General features: G+C 35.1%; 1 protein-coding gene across 8 annotated transcripts in view; it reads right to left on the reverse strand.

Annotated features, from left to right (window-relative positions):
- TMEM232 (transmembrane protein 232) overlaps nucleotides 1–13103 on the reverse strand; it is a 206212-nt gene that overhangs the window by 187796 nt on the left and 5313 nt on the right. For 6 of the 8 annotated variants that reach the window (XR_008300028.1, XM_053225600.1, XM_053225622.1 and 3 more), the window contains exon 2: nucleotides 12844–12964. The gene's annotated coding sequence lies outside the window, so the exon portion shown is untranslated. The remainder of the gene's footprint in view (nucleotides 1–12843; nucleotides 12965–13103) is intronic. The other 2 variants (XM_053225633.1, XM_053225577.1) reach the window with 1 other exon arrangement.

Raw genomic sequence — 13103 nt, forward strand, 5'->3', positions numbered from 1 at the left:
AGACATATGTAGAGTTATTGAAATAAAAAACATAAATAAAATAAAACCCAAGATGGTGCCATTCTCGGGGTCTGAAGAAGGGGGTGACACACCACTGTCAGAACTGAGAAGAAGAGGGACCCAGAAAGAATAGCTTTGGAGAGTGGTGCTTAATAGAAAACATTGGCCTTTGGTCTAGACATGCAACCAATCTGAGGCTGCCTGCTAAGAGGGATCCTGGAGAATAGGAACTTTGATCTCACTGTCCTGTCCTCCACTCCAATCACCCACCTGTGCTTCCCATTAGCTAAGCCAAACTAGAAGCCAGAGAAGGTGTAAGGCAGAGTGAAGAAGGGTAGAAAGTGGATCTGGAAGAGCAATGGGAAAATATCCAGCACAAAATGGATTATAAACACACAACATTATTACCTATTGCTATTGGTTGTAGCAAGTTCTGCTTCTAAGAATCTATATCCATTAGAGTGTAAATCAAATGTATTTTTAAGTTTATTTATTTATTTTGAGAGAGAAAGAGAGAGTGTGAGCAGGGGAAAGGGCATAGAGAGAGGGACAGAGAGAATTGCAAGCAGGCTCCATGCTGTCAGTGCAGAGCCCCAAGTGGGACTCCATCTCATAAACCATGAGATCATGACCTGAGCCAAAACCAAGAGTCAGATCCTTAACAGACTGAGCCACTCAGGCACGCTACAAATGTATTTTTAAGTCAGCAGCCATACGGGGCTATATATAGGGATGTCATTTAGAGTGGCCCTAACTTTAAAATACAAGTTATTCCTAAACAGGACTAATATACTTAGGAGTTTAATTTTTTAAAGTTAACAACAGCACATTGTCTCCACATTGGATACTTCCACCTTAAAAGGAACTCCATAAAATAGCTACAAACAATTATTAATGATGCGTGATAAAGTGCACACAAGCACTGAACAACAATAATAAAGACATAGGGATATTCAAAACAATTAGATAAATGTAGCAACAAATGTTGGAAATTCACTATGTTGGTATTATATTTGGCAAGTATCTATTGTGAGTCATGTAAAAATATGAAGATGTTTAATTACACTAAGACAAATTCTCTTTTTTTAATTTTTTTAATGTTTATTTTCTTTTTGAGAGAGAGAGAGACAGAGCATGAGCAGGGGAGGAGCAGAGAGAGACACACAGAATCCAAAGCAGGCTCTAGGCCAGACTCAAACCCACGAACCATGAGATTATGACCTGAGCCAAAGTAGGACACACAACAGACTGAGCCACCCAGGAACCCCACTAAAGGCAGTCTTTAAGACAAAAAGAAACCCATCATTCATAAAACATCACATATTTCAGAAATAGAGTTTAGAAACACAAATTTGAGTCAGTCATACTCTAAGATAAATTCATTTTAAAAATTTAATTCCAAATTAATAGAAAGGAAAAAATACAGGCCACTTAAGAAGAAAAATAACTGAAGGGAAACTGAAAGCAAACTGATCTTTGTTTGCATGTGTTAAGCATACTGACCTAGAGCTCTTAGCCATCTTGTGATATACTTCACAGGATTGACTACAGTTAGTCATATTTTTTTGAGATTTCAAGAAGTTGGAGACTGCTTTAGAAATTCTCTCTTAATCATTGATCCCACACATCTGCTGGTACTAGTGGTAAGTGTTTGAGCTGTCTGCTCAACATGCAAGTTCTAAAATACAGTTGATGAGTTGGGTCTCCCAGATTGGATGGGTTGAAAATGTCAAATTGCTAGAGAAGTTTCTATATTCTTACTCTCTATTTCTGACTTATGTTGGGAGTATCTACCTATCTTGAGAGTAACAGTGCCAGGGCTTAATCAACACTAGTTTGTTATTCAAATACTATTTGAATAGCATTGTGATATAGAAGAGAGACATATGGGGGCACTTGGGTGGCTCAGTCGGTTGAGCATCAGACTTCAGCTCAGGTCATGATCTCGTGGTTTGTGAGCTCAGGCCCCGCGTCGGGCTCTGTGCTGACAGCTCAGAGCCTGCAGCCTGCTTCTGATTCTGTATCTCTCACTCTCTCTGCCCCTCCTCCACTCACACTCCGTCTCTCTCACTCTCAAAAATGAATAAATGTTAAAAAAAATGTTTAAACATGTAGAAGAGAGACATGACTCCCCAGTGTATTTTATTAGTTAGGATTGCTTTTGACTAAAACAACCAAATAAACTCAAGTTTCTGAAAAGAAATGATGAATACCTTCAAAAATTTTTCCCATTGTGATGTTAGGATTAAATCCTCAATGGGGTAAATAAACAAGGAAAACTCCCCTCCCCCCAAAAATATCTCAAAATAGAAAATCCAAAAATGGTATCAACTGTAACAAAATTTTTAGTTTTTTCATAAGAATATTCTTCATCAAATTCTCAGTAGAATCCCAAACCTGAAGCTATCAACAAGGAGTTGTTGTTGTTGTTACTATTATTGTGTGTACAGTTGGGCCTTTTTGCATTATATTAATATAACTAGAGTTACGCGTACTAACCACTACTAGGGACAACACACCCAGGTTCTAACACACTATTTGATGAAGGGTTTTGTTGAACCATTTACTAGAACCTACTAGGGGAATCGTTTGTACCATTTTATTCCTTCTCAGGACAGTTACATGCAGGGATGTTGACTGGTGAATTGAATGAAAAGGGACAGATAGAGGCATACATCATGCTCTTTATTAACACCAGACCACCTTAAAACAAGAACAGAAAATATGAGAACAAAAATTTTTCTTTTTCTGCTATCAAATACAAGACACATTTCTTTTACACTGCTGGGAAATCGCAATAATTAAATGCAAAGAGATTAGAATGGCCTTGTTAAATTGGATCATTTTACTTTTACATCATTGTCAAGAAATAGCCATTTTGCCCTGAATCAGCAAAACATGATGTAAATTTTAAATAGGCTTTTTATTATAAGTTAAATAGATCTTCAAAATTTAAATATCCTTGTATTCTCTATAGTACCCAAACACATGGTGCTGACTGAATTTGTGGATTGAAATGAAAACAAAATCTTAAGTGAATAAAAATGATCTTTAAGATTGAATTTTTAAATAAAGACTTCCTTCAAATACTGAAATGAAAAAAAAAATCATTTTTGACAGCAACTACTTCTTAGACAGACCTCTTCACTTGCTCTAATTTTCTTCATTTAGACAGCTCTCCACCATAGAGGATGGGCTACAATAACTCATATTTTCTCTACCACTTTCCAGGGATGGTTTCCAATAATTTAAGTAAATTCCACAGATTTACCTTGTATATTTGTCTGAAGCAGGCAAAAAGTGTGATTTTACCTTTAGCTTATATCAGATATGATTTTTATATTAAGTTATATTTACCCTTGAATTTATTGCAGTGCAGAAAATGCAGTATCTGGAACGTAGTTTCTGTTGTCCTGGCACTGAGATAATCTTCCCAAGGCTGACAATGATTTCCAAGGGAACAATCCCACTAAGCGTTTTTCAGTACTGATCTCACCTGATCCCTCTATAGTAACTGACTCTGCCTACCACCCCTTCTAGAAATAAGTGTCTTCTTTTTTCATTTATCATGACACTCCTCCCTTGCCTTATCACCTTACTTCTGTGAGGTCTCCATCTCTCACTCCTATGTGGTGTAGCAGGGAACCATGCATGTGCAGGAATCAACAGCTTGCTTTAAATTCTGGCTCCAGCACAGATTACAACTCCGTCACTGCGCAAATTACTTAACCGCAAATTAATTAAACTATCTTAGTTTCCTCATCTATGAATAGGGATTAGAGTAGTATCTCCTGTTAAGGGGTCATTACTATCCAAGTGAAGAGTAATATTCATTACTTACTATTTGTTCTTTGTATAATATTCTTCTAACTAATCATATAAATGCATTAAGTAATAAACACGTTAGGCATAAAAATGTTATATAACTAACACATCACAATGTATGAACTTAACTGATAATTATTAAATCTGAGCTAAAAGTAAATGAGGATTCATTTACTAATCTCCCAACTTTTCTGCATGATTGAAGTTTTTTTTATAATATCACATTTTAAAGCTTTGATTCAAACTTACATAGATTTAATTGATTTCTTCTCAGCATTTAATTAAAAAGTCACGAGGACATATAGACAAATATGAAATATAAGATTTTCTCTAATCATTTAATCAACCTCAAAACAGACATAATATCTAACATTATGATAACCAAAAGAATAAACAGAACACTTAAAAACTACTTTTAAAATTGCTAATACAGGGGCACCTGGGTGGCTCAGTCGGTTAAGCAGCTGACTTTGGCTCAGGTCATGATCTCACAGTTCATGGGTTCAAGCAGAGCGTTGGGCTCTGTGCTGACAGTGCAGAGCCTGGAGCCTGTTTTGGATTCTCTCTCTCCCTCTCTCTCTGCCCCTCCCCTGCTTGCACTCTATCTGTCTGTCTCTCAAAAATAAATAAACATTAAAAATTTTAATTGCTAATACAATTATTTAAATTTACTTATCATTTTCTTCTATTCTTATTATTTCTCCCCAGAATACCTTTGTAAGGTTTTCCATAGTTTTATTATTATTTTTATGCCTATTTAGTTTCACCAATCTTAGGAGATTCTATACAAAAGAGATAAATTTCTAGACCATTAAAGGTAACAGGATTTGGGTCAGTACGGGAAAATGATTTAATAGGAAAATCTCACCTATTAACATAGCTGCAAAACTTCCAAAAAAAAAAAAAGAACAAGGAAACCAAGTCCAGCAATACCAATAAAAAATAATCCATTATAACTGAGATGAATTAGTCTAGAAGAGCAAGGATGATTTAATATTATAAAAATCTATTATCACAGACCATAACATTGATGGATTTAAGACAAAAAAGTAGTAAGTATTTTTATATACACCAAAGATTAATTCAATTAAATCCAGTTTCCATTCATGATTATATAAAAAAAAAAAAAAAAAAAAAACCCTGCAAGCAAGGGATGTCAGTATTCTTTAATTTAAACTACCTAAGAAAAACTAAAAGAAACATAATTAACAACAAAATTTTAGAAGCTTTATCTGAAAAGCCAAGAACAATAAAAAAGAACAATAAGCCAAGAACAATAAAAGTAGTATGTACTTACTACTTAATTCAACATTTTATAGGCAGTCCTAGCCAACAAAAATACTGTATAAGAAAAAGAAAAAAGGAGTATAAATATGGGGGGAAAGGGGCAGTATTTTTATTTGAAAAATACATTAAAAATCTCAGAAGAATCTACACATACAAAAAAAAGTAGATTACGTCCAATAAAAAAAAGATTTTGGAATAAACAGTATAAAAAAATAGTGATGTGGGATTCAATTCCTTTAATAAAGTTGACTAATTAACACAGGCTTTAGCTACCTGTCTTTAAAAACAACTTTGCAGCACTAAGACATTTGAAATCCAAGAAATTATAGAGGAAAAACCCTGAGCTAAGCTACTGGGGAACTGAAGGGCTATTGTTACCTGGTCTATGCCAGGTGGAGAAAGACGTAAGCAGTGTGGCTCTGAGAAAATAAATTAAGAGCAAGTAGTTTGAGCCACACTTTCCTAACTACTAATATGTCAAGTAGTCAACAACGAGAAATAAAATCAGCTAAGGTACAGAAGATTTAAACAATATAATTAATATAATGGACCAAACAAACCAAATTGAATTCTGTATTCCATCACTAAAGAACATGGCGTTCTGTCCAAGCACACGAATACAATTTCTAAAAATTGATCATATTCTAACCTAGAAAGTGAGTCTTAATAAATTACAAAAAGTAGTTAATCTACATAAGTAGATTATATTTCCTGGCATCAAAACATGAATAAGTCAGAAAATTATAATAAAAAGATAAATTAGCCCTCTATATAGTAAGAAAAAGGAAACTCAATTTTAAGTCACCTCTGAATCAAAGAAGAAATAACAAAGGAATTTCAAAATACTTAGAACTAAATTATAATAAAAACATTGCATATAAAAACCTACAGGATTCTTCTCAGTACTAACAAGCAAACTAATGTCACGTGCTCCAAAAATTGAGTGAAAGAAGCCAAACAAAAAAGTGTACATACTGTATGATTCCAAATATATGAAGTTTAAGAACAAGCAAAGCCATTACGTGGTGATGATCTGTGGGAGGATGGAATGTGGGGCTGGAGATTGAATGGAAGGTACAGATGGAAATGTTATATATTGGAGGTGCTGACATGAGTGTAAATATGTATCAAAGCTCACTGTAGCTGACCACGTTGTTAAAAATGGTATAGCAATGGTATCTTCCATACTCTATGTTGTTCTGCAGTGTGGCCTTGTATCTCCCTCACAAAAGATGGAGTCTAATTTACTCTCTCCATGAATCTGGGCCTAACTTTGTTACTTGCTAGACTAACCAGATGTAGCAGAAGTAACACTTTGGGACAATGAAGCTAGACCATAAAAAAGCCTTGCTGTTTCCCAGTAGGTCTCCTAAGCATGTTCTCTCACAGTCCAGTCACTGTGCCGGGAGGCCAAAAGTCATATGGAAAGTCACCAACAAGAGCTCTGGTTAACAGCTCCGGCTGAGCACCCAGCCAGGCTGTCAGCAAGCAGCAACTGCCAGCCATGCAATGAGCCATTTGGATGTCCAACCCAGCCAAGCCTTTGGATGACTAGAGCCTCACCTGACATCTAACTGAAATCAAAGGAAAGACCCATAATGAGAATTACCCAACTGTGTATAATCAACTCCAGTTGATTTTTAAAAAATTATTTGTCACTAAGTTTTAAAATGGTTGTTTCTAGAAATAGATACCCAGAATACTCATTGAATTGTACAATGAACATTCATGCATTTCACTATATGCAATTTTTACTTCAATAAAAATAAGATTGTAGGAGAATATATGGTATTAGAATTAAATTTATTGATATAAAACAGAAGTAAAAATGACAATGGCTCAAACCAGATAAAAAATTGATTTTTTTTTGATTCCCATCTTCAGAGGATATCTGTTAATCAAGCCTCCTTATTTTTTATTTAAAAAGAGTAATTTTTAATGTTTATTCATTTTTGAGAGAGATAGAGATAGAACACAAGTGGGAGAGGGGCAGAGAGAGAGGGAGACACAGAATCCAAAGCAGGCTCCAAGCTTTCAGCACAGACCCTGATACAGAACTTGAACCCATGAACCGTGAGATCATGACCTGAGCCAAAGTCAGCCACTTAACAGCCTCCGCCACCTAGGCACCCCTATTAAGCCTCCTTCTAATGCGTTCTGCCATTCTCCCAGGTCAGGATGCCATTATCTTTGTCCTGGACTAATACCATAACTCCTTATCTTCCAGTCTCCTTCTGATCTCTTTTCCTCTGGCCTCATCTTTTAGATGACTGCCAGAGTAACTTTTCCAAATATACATCATCTGAGCCTTTTCTTCTTCCCCTAGACCCCCTATCCTGTTTAAGAGCTTTTAGTATAGCCCTACTGCCTACAATAAAATCCAAACTCAGGGTAGGGACTCTTAAGATTGCTGGAGCATAAAGTTTGAGTATATGGATTATATTGATATCAACTGTGTTTTTTAAATAGCTATTTTTTATTTGCCATTGCAAAATTAAATTATGTGCATCAGTTATAAATCTTAATTACAAACATTTTGTGCAAAACATGATGGCAACTGAATTATCTCATCCATCTGGGCTCCTATACTTACATTAAAAGACAACCAAGTGATCTATTTTACCAAGTGGCATGAGGGGATAAGTGAGGAGATATAAAAACCATGTCACCTTTTGGAAATGATTAAAAGATTAAAAATGTCCAGTTTATAAAAGAGAAGTATGAGTGATTGAGTCTCATGGATGCCTCTTAAGTATGATGGCTTTATTTATTTTAAGAACTCTCCCTTTTGGTTTGTACTTCTCTATTCTGTGGAGTCATATATACTCAGGTGCTCTTCCTTGCCTGAATTTCTCCAAAGCAGAAAGCTAAAACTGCCTTTACTCTCTGGCTCTATCCCATCTTTAAAAAGCAAAAACAAAAAATTAAACCCATTGAAGAGATGACACCCCTGTAGGGAGGAAAAAAGCTTTGGGGATTGTGGAGAGAGATGTTTCCTGAGACTGGAAGGTAACAGAGGTCATTCAGAGTCATCTCCTTTCTTGTAGCAATATCGCCTGGAGGTGACACTACCATGGAAGAAATGTTTGTGTATTGCATCTTGTGAGATTGAACCCCCCATCATAGCAGAGGCATAAAATCTTCTCCCAGTCTCATTATGGCCCAGAAGGTATGCCAAAATACAGAGGACCATATAGACGTGACAACTGCCCCAATGCCCCATGGTGACCTCCAATGTTTTAGAGATACATAAGTATCAAGGACCTTTGTATAACCCCAGGGCAGGGGCAAGACTAATCAAAACCAAGACTGAATATCTAACCAGTCAAGCAGAACAGAAGCTTGGAGTATAAATAGTCAGTTTAAAGTGCAGAAATATTTCTTGCAATACATAAGTCCATTGACTATGATTCATAACTAGTACATCTATTTTAACTTTGTAGTAGCAAGTAAAATAATTATTCATAATTAATATGAAATAGGAGTATTCAAAATACTGAAAACTGAAGTGTTTAAAGTATTTACAGATGATTTACAAACCTTTGGACAATGAGGAAAATGAACTAAAAAATATTAAAATTTAAACAGGTACTACTTTCATTCATCACCCATCAATCACCTATTCACTCATTTATTCAGGAAAATTGCAATGATCTGATACTTAAGTGATAAAGTCTTCTTCTGACTTAAATATCTTACATATCTTTCACTCATTGTGAAAGGATTTCAATCAGAAATGGAACCAGAGGATATGGAATGGAGAATCTCACTCATGCACCCTTAGGAAAATGAAAGTCATGAAATAAAGAGACCAACTATCGAAATGCCTGACTTTCAGAATATGGGGACTTACTTTCCCACCACTGAACATCCACCATGAATCTTCCCCCATCCTCAAGCCAATGAACTTACTGCTTAGACTCTGGCTGGACCTCCCCCTTCTTTGCACTCCTTTCCCATAAATATAGCCCACCCCAAACCTTCAACAAATCTGCCTGTAGTTTGCTATAGTTTGTGTTTCCCAAATTGCAATTCCTGTGCTATCCCTGAATAAATTCGATTTCTGATCATTCAAGCTTGCCTCAGTTTTCCTCTTTGTTTAGGTTGATATTCACCATAGGAAGTGGATTGGCTTCAGTACAAACTACTAATGTGATTAATGGTCTGGGAAGAAGTTGCAAAAATGGATGCAATTGTCCATGAACTTTTTTATTGGGTTTATGTTGTGTGCCAGTACTTTTTATTCATTTGCAACATTCGACATATAAAATGAAATAAAACTATACACACACACACACACACACACACACACACACACACACACTTACATATAAACTAGAAATAAAAGAATGTTTTTGACCATTTTATATTTAGCACTATCAAACAATATATTATTCATTGTCAGTGGTTACATTTAGGGAATTTGATTCAGTTTTCACAAAAATAAAAGTGCTAATGATGTTTGAGCTTCCTGTGTCTGAAATTAATTACAATATAATCTCTTCCTCAAGAAATTATAATCTGGAGAAAAAGACAGGTCTACAAACCAACATTATCACATTTCAAAATGCTGAAGTCCATAATAGGACTCCAGATTATTTTAGGAGGACAAAAAATGCCCAAGAAAAATATTTTGTCAATATGACATTCTATAAATATATGACAAGATATAGAGAATAGTCAAATTTTCAATTTAAATATGAGTAAAATATGTTTTCCATCTCTCTGTCTCTTAACATGACTCTTTATTTTGGCCCTGAATTCAAATAATGTAAGTATCTTTATCTAATGAGCAGAATACTTAAAAACTGAAAGTACTTAACACAATAGAATTCTTTCAGCGCCAAACTATGAAATGGCAGTTTCATAAATATGGTAGTCTTTAATTGTTCTTTTAGAAACTTAAAACAAGCATAAATCAAAATCTTTAGGTCATTCTTGAATGAGCAAAAGAATCATTAGAGAAGAAACAGAAATCAAAGAAATAATGGAATAAAATCCCTGAAAAAAAGACAAATTTTGGATTGAGAGAGCCAAAAAAAAAAAAAAAATAACCAGGGCTATGAAGAGTAAAAGCAAGTGACTGATGAGTATATAAAACATATAAAATGATGCTAAACTTTCCAAACAGGGGAAATGACTGATTTGTGGTTCAATAAACAGGATAGAATTGACTGTGAAAAAATGAACACTGAACATGAGTACCAATATTCAGAAGATTGACTATAGAAATGTAAACAGCTTCATGGTATAAAATATCTGAATACCTTCATGAAAAGATTTCTAAAAGTTACATTGATGAATTTCCTAAGGTGATATCTGATGAAAACCTTAGTTCTGAACCTGATGAAAGATTCTGTACTGTTGCTACCTTCTGGAAGAAATTTAACCATGGCTGGGGAAAGGAAGACCACAGGTTTTTAAGGACCCTAAGCACTGGTTGGCTGTTCCTAGGGTACTAATGTTATAGGGTGAACTTGGCAGTAATAGAAAAGCCCAATGTCCACAGTATATGAAGGATATACACAATTTGTGCATGCATCACCAAGCAAACAAAGTCTGAAAAGCCTAAAAAGTATTTGAGTGACATAAGAGCTGAATAACCACTTCATATCAGGTGCATGAAGTCATTACATGCAATCTAGGCAATCTGCGCTAGAAGAAAACTGTAAAATTTATTCTTCTCAACAACTGCTCTATATCCTCTCCTGGGATTCTTGTAAAAAGTAATGATTTCAGTATTTGTTCCACCCAAACCTCCGTATGCACACACACAATGTAACATTAGTGATAACACACGTGGCTATGAAATTTTATATTCTATAAATGTAAGTATAAACTTGTCTTAACCATGGACTTGCTGACAGAGATCCAAGAATCCAAGATCTGAATGGGATCAGTCCTAATTATGCCATTAACATCATGTACAAACTTATGTGTGCACAGGTATTTCCAATTCTCTTGAGTATTTACAAGGAGCGAAATTACTGGATCACATGGTAACTCTATGTTTAACCATTTTGAGGAACTGCCAGATTGTTTTCCAAAGCAGCTGCACTATTTCACATTGTCACTAGCAATGTATAAGGGCTCCAATTTCTCCACATACTCACCAACATTTGTCTTTTTATTTTTATTTAAATTATTTATTTAAGTAATCTAATCTCTACTACACCCAATGTGGGGCTAGAACTCATGTTGAGCATGAGTATAGAACACATGCTTGAGCATGTGATCAAGAGTCACATGCTCATCCAACTGAACCAGCCAGCCACCCCAACACTTTTTTAATTACAAATATTCAAAAGGGTATGAAGAGGTTTTATTTGAATTTTCCTGATGGCTTATGATATTGAGCATTTTTCATGTGCTTACTAGCCATTTGTGTGTCCCCTATAAAGAAATGTCTATTCAGATCCTTTGCCCATTTTTAATTGGGTTGTCTTCTATTATTGAGTTGTGATTATTTTTATATCTTCTAGACATAAATCATATCAATCATGCATACATACATACAAATCACATCAATACAAGTCATATCAATGTATGATTTCCAAAAATTTTTCTCCCATTCTATGGGTTGTGTTTTCACTTTGTTGATGGTGCCCTTTGAAGCACTAAGGTTTATAATTTTGATGAAATCCTTGGGGTCTGTTTTTCTTTGATTGTATGTTTTAGTTGCCATATCTAGGAAACCATTCCCTAAATCAGATTTATGCCTTTTTTTTCCTAAGAGTTTTACAGTTTTAACTCTTACATTTAGGTTCATTTGAGTTAATTTCTGCATGTAGTGTGAGATAGGATTTCAACTTCATTCTCTTACATGTGATTCTTGTATATTGATCTTATATGCTGCAACACTGCTGAACTTTTTTATTAGATCTAATAGATTTTTAGTCGATTCTTTAGCATTTTCTACATACACCATCATGACATCTCCAAATAGAGATAGTTTTATATTTTAAAAACTAATCGAAGGCACCTGGGTGGCTCAGTTAGTTAAATGTCCAACTTCAGCTCAAGTCATGATCTCACAGTTCATGGGTTGGAGCCCCACATCGAGCTCTGTGCTGACAGCTCAGAGCCTGGAGCCTGCTTCAGATTCTGTGTCTATTTCTCTCTCTCTCTGCCCCTCCCCCACTCACGCTCTGTCTCTGTCTCTCAAAAAAATGAATAAACGTTAAAAAATTTTAATAAAAAACTAATCTAATTGTTTTGATGGAAATATAAGCAAAAATAAAGAGTACACTGTTTAGGTTTGAATAGTAATTCTCAAATATGTTTTGTGAAATACAGATTCTTGGGATGTAGTTATGTCCTAAAAGCTTTTTGTTGTGAAGTTTGGGAAATACTACACTAAACAAAATTAAATAGGTTTGCATATCCTAAGACCTCTAGGAGTGGTTAATATGTTCCTGTGCACTGCAAATTTCCCTGAGCAGCAGTACAATGTATAATTTTTACATTTGACCAGGAGGAACCTTTAGGATACTATCACCTAGAGTCACATGCAGGACACATTTTGGAAAATTCTAACTGATAACACTAAACTGTTTACTAAGCACTTGTGACCATGCACTTTACCAGAAGCTCTGGATAGACAATGAACTTGAAGAGAAAAACACTTACCAAGTCTATCATGCTAATGAATGATCCTAATAATGAATCAGATGTTCCATAAGAAGACAGCATACAGAATAGTTCTTACTGAAACAAAAATCTGGTACTCACCTTGAATCTAAAGATTTATGTGGGGCAGCAAAACAAAAAGTCTTTACACATTGGAGAGATATGTTTCAGCTCCTACAATGGCTCCAGCAAGCTGCCTGCGTGCTTGGCAGTTCACCTGCAACTTGGCACAGATTTAAAAAAAAAAAAAATTAACCTTAAGCCCTAGTGTAGTTTTTTAAGACCCAATGAAAACAATGTTGGAAAAGTACACTTTAAAAGACAATTTCTGAGAACTAGACAATGTTAAAATTATATCGAGT

This window comes from Acinonyx jubatus, chromosome A1 (assembly GCF_027475565.1).
Source record: "Acinonyx jubatus isolate Ajub_Pintada_27869175 chromosome A1, VMU_Ajub_asm_v1.0, whole genome shotgun sequence".
Lineage (NCBI taxonomy): Eukaryota > Metazoa > Chordata > Mammalia > Carnivora > Felidae > Acinonyx > Acinonyx jubatus.